Below are 8,828 nucleotides of genomic sequence, written 5' to 3' on the forward strand. Positions count from 1 at the left end.
TCATATGTGTGCCTTTCATTATTTGTGTTTTAAGACACAGTCAACTGAATCAACATCTCCTGTAACTTAGGTGGATTAAAACAAATGTTACTTTGCATTTGATGACTGAATTTGACAGTTAAAAACCTTGCCTTGCCTCCAGGAAAGTGGAAGATGAAGGGCCAATTTTCCTGCTCACAGCTCCTGGCACAAATCAACTTGGTTCCCAGTAAAACTGAGGAGAGATTTTGATACAAAGTACAGTTGCACACATTTTTATTTATATTGAAGAGTTGCCCAAAAGCAGCACGTCCAAGAACTTTAAAATTACTGTTTTCCCTCTCTCTTAGGAATATCTTGATCCAGAACATTTAAGATGTGGAAAGAAGATAGTCAGAGATGATGCAACTTTTAATTTTGGCTCAGTGAGTATTTGACTTTTTTTTAATGCTCCAAACTTTCTAAGAAGCACAAGAAGCTCACACTGTGTCCAGTAATAACTGGATATAAATTAAAATTGCAGGGAGAAGTACAGGGAAATGCTCAGTGAGGTTGTCTAGACAGGCCACCTGTAAACATTTCTGCTTCTGAACTGGTGACTGTGTATTGTGAGACCTAATTATCTCTTTAAATGACAAGGAGCATGTCTTGTTTTCACAGATGACTTGTGACATTTAAGTTCTATCGATTTTCAGTGAGCCAGACTACAAAAAGGCTCCTAAGGACCAGAAACCTGATTTAAAAATAACACATAAAAATGCTGCTCTTAAGTATCAAATTGCAGACACTAGTTTAAAAAAATTCTTTAATCTTATTTGTTGTGTCTCTGTTTCTGCCTAGAATTAACTATCCAATATATCACTAAGATCAGTAAAATATTTGAAATACATGTATTTAAATGGGAACATTTGTACAGATATTTAGCCATGTGTAGGATGGAGGGGTGTACAGACACCAGTGTCAGGAAGATTTACCTTCCCCACATGCCATGGCTTGAGTTTCACAGCAAAACCACGTGGGGGAAAGGTGTATCTGTGTCTTCATCTGCTTCCACATGCAGGTTATGTTGGCAGATTTCCATAGGGCCTCGTTAGCAGGACAAGAGAAGATGACATGGGAGTGATTTTAGAACTCAGTGCCACGCTAACCTCAGTGCCTCGTGGTCGGAGAGTTCTGAGGCACTAAAGAGCTCCCAGGATTAATCCCAGCAAACATGGAAATACTTGGAATAATCACTGCTTAGGTGACTCATCTGTATTATGAAATGGAAATTATTTCAGAATACATTCTGTACTTCCAAGCTTGCTGTGGATTCTGGACATCAGAGCGGTGCTTTTCCCTCTGAATTGTACACAGTGTTTTTCTGTTCCTCGCTTGTTTATGTGTGCGATGTGCAAGTCTCCAAATGTTCCAGCCTTTGAATCCCCAGCCAATAGCTGTACTGCTTCCAGAAAAACTTGCATTTCCCTGCCCCACTCCTGCAGTGTTCCCAAAGGCCAGGCAGCCTCTGGTGTGAGGTGACTGCTCTGCCTCCATGGTAATGAAGCGGCCCAGAGAGCTGAGTGCTGCAGCCCACGTTGATCCTCACTTTTCCAAGAATACGGATGACTGACCTTGCCTGCACAGATTATCTCTGAAAGCAGGACCCACTGAGGGCAATTAAATAAGTTTGGGCATTATACTTTTATTCCTTTTTCATATATTTCCCTTTGAATAAGAAAACTCACCAGATGCCATTCGAATGTGATTCTCCCTGGATACTCTTGGCAGGCCCGAGCTGGTTGAATTCCAGGGATTATAACAAGTCTAAAGGTTAATGTTATGTTATCCTTTAGTTCTTTTAAAAATATCTATTTCTGTACATTTACGTTTCTATTTTACTGGTTTTTAGATAGCTAAGCATCACAAAATGAACTAGTTTCTCTTTTCATTGCAACCAGAAATTAATCTCAATGACCCAAGCTGGTAAGTGACTTGAATAGCCCAAATTCCACCCTGTTATGCACAGTGACACATGAAACTCACACTTTGGTCTGGGCTGAAAGCTGCTGGGCTGTGCCAAAGAGCTGTGACTAATTTGGGCAGAGAGCCAAAGGGTGCCTTTCTCTGGCCATTGTTTCCCAAGCAGGGAAGAAGTGATTTTGTGTGTATAATCTTTTGGGACATGCCACAAGCCCTAGGTAGCCTTACTCAGGCAAGTGCTCTGTCAAAAATGCTTTGGAATTAGGAATACCCAGCAATTTTAGAAGAAGAATGGTAAATCCCTGTTGCAAGTTAATGTTATTACTTTTTAATACCTCCACAGTGACTGTCATAGTTCTTTCTTGGCTGACCTGAGCACATGTATTAAATACCAGGTGGAAGAGAAGAATGCTCCCATGAGCTAGGAGGGTGCAAGTCCAAGTTACCACATAATTTTTATTTGGTTATGATGCTGCACTCTCATCTGAAATTATCTGGAAGGGGAGAAATATTCACTTCATCACAGTGAGTTTGTTCAGTTCATGTGGGCAATGCAAAGCCAGAATATGACACCAAAATTCTTTTTTATCTTTGCACAGAAGTGAGGATGTTCAGTGTAGGGACAGACTCTCTTCTGAGTAAAGAGCTAGAGCAATACAAAATCCTTGAATAAAATCCTTAGTAAGATTCCTTTCAAGTTCAAAACTCCTTTAATAAATAATCTCAAACACCCATTTCCACAAGCAAAGAGTTGTGGAATCAGCTGGCAGGGGGCTGTAGATCCATTTAGAGAAGGGGTGTGCAAGAGATGAGTGAACAACACACAGTAGAGAATCCTGTTTTGATTTTGAGTGAAGATTATTCTGTAATTTAAAAAATTGCTGTCTGAGAGCTGCCAGTTTGGTGTTCATCCACGGTGGGTTGTCTCACTTGACCCCTACCTACAGAGGCTTATTTTCAGTCTATGTAAATGGTAATGTTTAGACATGTCTCCCAGCAAAATGTGTTCTTAATCTCCTACTGAATTCTTACATCAGAACACACAGAAATTTGGCATGGCTGTCAGTTATTTTCCAGTAAAACACCCACCTTATAGGAGTTACATATGCTTTCAATTTTTAGGATATTTAATAATGTTTTCATCTCTAATTAGGAGAAATATCTGGGTTTGGCTCTTTCATTCTCCTGGGAACTAAGAGTTTGGTTTTGCCAGTTGCTGGATCATTACAAAATTCCAGTCCTTGTGTTAAATTTTGCTTTTCAAGTTCTGAATGAACTTGGAATTTGGATACATGTTTAAGCAGCAACCGATTTCCTGGAAAATACTAAACTGAATTAAACACCACAACTCTCATAAAAAAGAACATTCAAGTGTAGAAAACAATAGCAGAGAAATCCTGAGTAAATCTTGCTCTATTCAACCCTTTCTTTTCTATCCCAGGAAATATTTGTTATACACAGGGGCTTATTTATAAAATAGTTATATTTACCCACATTCCTAGCCAGAAGTCACGAAATGCAGATTATTCCTAAAGTGCTGTGGCTCAGACTATAGTTCCTTTGTTTATTTGCTACTTGACAACTAAAAAGGCAATTTCTTTTACAAGCAAAGTAAACAAAAAGTTATATTTGATGCACTTTAAATCAGCTGAGATATTAAACCCCCAAAATTGGGCTTTACAGTGGAAAATCTATTTTCTCTTAACGGCAGCAGCCCCACTGGTGCCAGTTTAAAGGACTCCAGAGCACACAGAGGTTCAGAGCTGGGTTTAGTGCTCTGAGGCTGCTTCCAAGGAGCCCTGACATGGACTTGAATTGTCTAATTTGGCTTTACAAGAGGAGCCTCCACAGCGAATTCTTTCCACTGGCTGTTCTGTGTTCCCTGCAGTTTGTACCATGAGGAGCACATCCTCAGCTAGAACAAATCAGTGTTGTTGCAATCATTTTGAAGGAGCTATACTTGATATCTAGAGCTGCAGAGACAGGATTTCTTCAATTGCAGCACAAAAAGCCAATGGGAAAATTGCTTTCCAAAGAGGAAATATGTCAGGAACACCTCACACATCCCCACTCGAGGAGATTCACGTTGCACTGTGCCAGTTTGTACCTGCTGAAAGGTGATTTGCAATCTTTAGACATAAACTGAGGTGTTGGTGACAGATTGGGCCTAAATGGCAGCTGTGACTGAAGTCATTCCTTTACTGCATGGCTGAGTTGTCTGTCTCTGCCAGGGTCTGATTAGCCAGGTTTCCTTCATTATTTATAAAAAGCAATATGCCATAAAAATGTCATTTTCACTGCCTAAATCATCAAATTTTCCATTAAAACCTTCTGCTGGAAGGTCCTAGAGAATATTCATCCCCAGGCTCTGACAGGGAGGTAGAAATGGGCATTCATTTCCAGCAGTAGTGTAATTCCAAAAGTTTGGAGTCACCAATCTATTAAAGGGTGGCTTTTTTCTAAGCTTCTGTTTTGGTCAGAAATCTCAAAAACAAGGTAGGATCAAAAGCTTCCTATGGAACCATGAGGGATCAAATTAATCTGTGACATAATTTAGCAGGATTCCATGGATTTATAGCAGAAACTGGGGGGATGTATCTAAACCTACATGAGCTGCTGTGTATTCCCTGTCCCGTGTCCGTGCTGATCCTGCCAATCCCCATGCCCAGCTCTCACCTGGGATTAGTCCCAGCCCAGAAACACTTCCCAGGAGAGTCACTGGGCTTTGAAGATATTCATGATAAGAAAAACTGTTAAATATGGCTTTAGAGAACCAGATTTAGGAAATGCTGGATTTCCTTCCAGTCCGTATCTTGCCCCAGGGAAACCCAGGCTTTGCTTGTGAAACCTCGCCACGGTTCCGGACTGCTGCCCTCCAAAGCCAGGCTGTGCTTTGGTTTCTTCCAGGCTTCCATTACTCCTGACCCTGGACAGATGGGAGCATTCCCTGTGTGCCTCCTTCACTGGCTTTGGGGTTTCAACACCCAGTTTATGATTCAGATGTTGGATGTGGAGCTACAAGTTTTGTTTCCTTGGCTGAAGTCCAAGGACGCTGCTGGGAACATGTCTGGGATTTTGGGCTTTTGGAGTCCCATCACTGGCACAGCTGCCAAGAGGTTTGGCCTCAGGAGGGGGCTCTTTTTATTCAGGAGTTTAAACATTTACCTGTTTCCCCTGCTCAGAATAGACCTGTTACTCTTTACACCTGCTTTCCCCACTTCCAACTTTACTTTTTCATTCAGGCTCCTCCTATGCTCAAAATTTATTTTCCTTTCTCCTTGAGAGTCCTCCTTAAAAACATCTTGGTTTGTGAACACTCTGAGTTTTCCTTCTTATTGCGGCAGTGTTTTGGTGAGGGCTTTGTTTTCTCTTTACAATATCTGTAAAGAGAATTTTGTTTTCCTCTTGTGAAACCTCAGATAACACTTGGAACTTCTGTGTTACCTGGGTGTGTTGCCTGTAAAATACAGGTACAAATAGACATGTCAGTGGTGGCGTGGAAATTACTCAGGATTATGAATCACGTTGAAAAAATACTATTGGAAAGCTGAGCCTGATGCTATTAGTCATTCTGCAATAGCAAAAGGAATTGTGGTGTCAGTGGAAGAGAGATGCAAGTTAGTGCAGAGTCAGTCTCTTTCTGCTTCTGTCATGTGGAAAACATCTTCTAAACGTCTTTATTTTTTTACTGTTATTAGCAAAATGAGCAACTTCTGAAAGGGTTAAAGGAGATTTACCATAACCTTCACTCTCCCCTCAGTTCTTGTCATTTATGAGAATTAATGAAGACATTAAATAAATCTGATGTTTCCTTTTTCTGTTTCCACTAATTAGTCCCAGTCAATCAATGGAATATCCACATTTTCCCAGCTGGTTTAGAGTCAAAAGATACTGAATCTGAACTTGTTTTTTCATGTCACATCCAGAGCTTTGGAAGAGTGTTTTGGCAGGCTTCCCTGTGGGCACAGCTCCCATTCCCAGAGTTCTCTCCAAAGCATTAAGAATGGAAATAAGCAGCTCAGAATTTTCCAGTTTAGCTCAGGCTCTGTGTACTTTAAGAGAAACAGAAGCACAACCACAAGTACAGCAAAACCCTTCATGTGGCCGGGCTGCAGCGGAGAGCTGAGCTTCAGCTGGGGAAACTGGCACAAACTGGTCCATGCTGGGCCCACACATGGCACCCCACGTTTGTCCTGGTGTGGGGGGACAGTGGCTGAGGCACGATTCCACCAGGAAGCCTCTTAATGTAACGAAGATCTGCGTGGTGGCCTAAAGTCAGAGGCAGGCTCAGAAATCTCTCAATGATTTACTCTGAAATACTTCTGCTTGTAGAAAACCATCAAGGCCACTGACAGAGAGAAACACTTTCATTTTCTCTCTCCTCTTCAGGGTGATTCCTTGGCTTGTGGAAACTGCTTTAGTGACTGAAATAAGGCACACAGATATACATATATACATACATATACGTATATATAGTGTCTATTTCTGGGTGCTTTTCTCCTGTCCAATGCTGAAGAAGTGCTCCAGAGCATCTATTCTTTGGAGGAAAAAATTCCTAGGACAATATTATCTTACAGACAACATGATCTGGGAAAAATCTTGAGGCCGAGCAGGGATAAAGAAGATAAAATTGATTCCTGATGTCTCTTTGAGGATTACAGTCCAGCTCTTATGAAACTTAGTGGGAAACTTTCCTTCTCTTGTAATGAGAGCTGGGCTGGTCCTCAGGGTATCACTGTAACAAAGCAGAGCTACAACTGGTAGTAGGCAGAGACAGATAAAACTGAAACATGTAAAAAGATTTTATTAGAGATGAGAGATTGAATTGTGGCAAAGCTGTCAAGTTCAGTGAGGATAACAATATATCAAATTTAATGATTCTTCTTTCTTTAATCTTGAATTGATGAAATCTTGCAGACACTCTGCTCCATTCAGAAAATAAGTAATAATGTGGAAGTTACAGAACTCCTTCATATCAGAGCTCTGGATAGGCAGGAATCCTGACTTGAAGCACACAACTCCAGTTCCTAGAAGTACTGAATCTCATGGGCACTGGATTTGCTTTTACTAGCAAATTTTCCTTCCTGCCTTCTACCCATTTTTCAGGTTTTCCTGGAACAAGTGCACATTTCCAGCTAATTTATACTAATTGAAAATTAAGTTTCCATAGAATGAGACATCCCTATCTTAAACATCTCTCTGAAATGCAGTTCTCATTTTGACTACAGCCTTTAAAACCCAGAGCATCTGAGCCTAAATTCCATTTTAAGTGTCCTATGAAATCTGTTGCATTAAAAATCCAAGACCTTGGCTTACTTTTAAAAGGTAATATTAAATATGTTAATATATTCTCTTATGCACTTTTTCCCTAGGATATAAAACAGTCATTCCCCTTAAATAGTAACACAGTGCCCTGCAATGCTGAGCACTGGTGGAATGGCTCTACAATAAAGTTAAGCTTCAAATTTTAATCTCTCCCTGAGCCACATCCTGTTTTCAGTTAACTGATCTCATATGGGGGAAATTTACCACAGGAAATCTCTCGAGTTTGGAAAGTACCAAAACCTTATCTTTAGTTTCTTTGTGTAATTCAGCACCTTTGGAGACAGAGGTGTAGTAGAATCACTGAAGCTTTCAAGAAGTCTCAAAGCAAAAGAGGAGTGAGTTAAGGGCACGGGGAAGAGATAGAGCTGCCACTTCATCCCTAAACCTGACCCTGTGGTGTAACACTGATCATTCTAAAATTAACATCTTACACCTCTTTATATACTCAAAGTTGAAAAAACCACATCCAGAAATCTTTTAAAATCTCTTTCAGAAACTAACTCACATCCTGGCAGAAACTGCCTGGGCCAAATTAACTTACAATGAGTTTTAACAACCCAAGTGAGAGCAAATGTTTCAGGCCAAGGCCTAACTGGGGCTGTATCACAGCTTCCTCATAGCCTTGAGTTAATACCCAGCCCTGATGAGTCTGAACTACAGATCTACATCTGGATCTACATCAGATCAGCAGCTACAGATACGCTGTAGATCAGCAGAGAGAGGAGGGAAGTGGAACTGAGGTGTCTGTCATGTCTGTCTGTCATGTCTGTCTGTCATGTCTGTCTGTCATGAAAATGCTGTCATGTGTGTCTGTGCACACCCAGCACGGGAAGGTGCCAGACTGGAGGCAAACGCTGCTGTACAATAAATCCCTCAGCAGCCTCCACACACCCACAGGTACCTGCAGCTGGTGGCTCTTGTCAGTGCAGCAATTAACGAGCCAGTGAAGCACCTAGAGAAACACCTCTGCTTTTATTCTTAATTCTGAGCAGGGCCTCACCCTCAGGGATATTCCCTACAAGGAAGAGTGAACAGATTTGCATGTACGACTCTTTTTCTGACTGAATCCTCTGTCAGAACTAGGTAGGGTGGCAGCAAAGTGAGCTGTGTCAGGGGCAAAGAGGACCTTCTGCTGAATATGAAACTTCGCTTTGTAGAATCTTTTCTGCACTCTAAGAAGGCTTTGCAGACATTACTGAACTCTTGTGTCACCCCGCTGTGCTACCCCCGAGCTGCGTTGGCGGCTGAGGCACAGCGGGGCTTCCCCGGCGAGGCTTCCCGGAGGCTCCAGAGGGACTCAGGGCTCCCGTCCCGGATTTGGGGCAGGGGCTGCCCCGAGCGCCCAGGGGGAACTTGGCGCTGTGCCCGCGCTCCGGGCAGGCAGGACTTTCTGTCTGAGTCCCCGGCCACCATGGCAGACCCGCATCACTCCGCTTTCAGGAACCAGCCACCAGATTCTGCATTTCAGCCCGCCCGGGGGAATTTGCTCCGCGGGGCCTTTCCTCAGTCAATTCCCCGTGCCCGCGGCCCGGGACAGCGCCGGTCCCCCGAGCAGGGGAAGC

At 42.3% G+C, this 8,828-nt stretch overlaps 1 protein-coding gene across 1 annotated transcript in view; it reads left to right on the forward strand.

The window, feature by feature from the left end:
* The first annotated feature begins 181 nt into the window (after positions 1-181).
* The window catches only part of TRAF1 (TNF receptor associated factor 1), a 22,031-nt gene continuing 13,384 nt past the window's right edge, over positions 182-8,828 (forward strand). The window contains exon 1 of the mRNA XM_017745635.1: positions 182-404. The gene's annotated coding sequence lies outside the window, so the exon portion shown is untranslated. The remainder of the gene's footprint in view (positions 405-8,828) is intronic.

This window comes from Corvus brachyrhynchos, unplaced genomic scaffold (assembly GCF_000691975.1).
Source record: "Corvus brachyrhynchos isolate BGI_N302 unplaced genomic scaffold, ASM69197v1 scaffold59, whole genome shotgun sequence".
Taxonomy (NCBI): Eukaryota; Metazoa; Chordata; class Aves; order Passeriformes; family Corvidae; genus Corvus; species Corvus brachyrhynchos.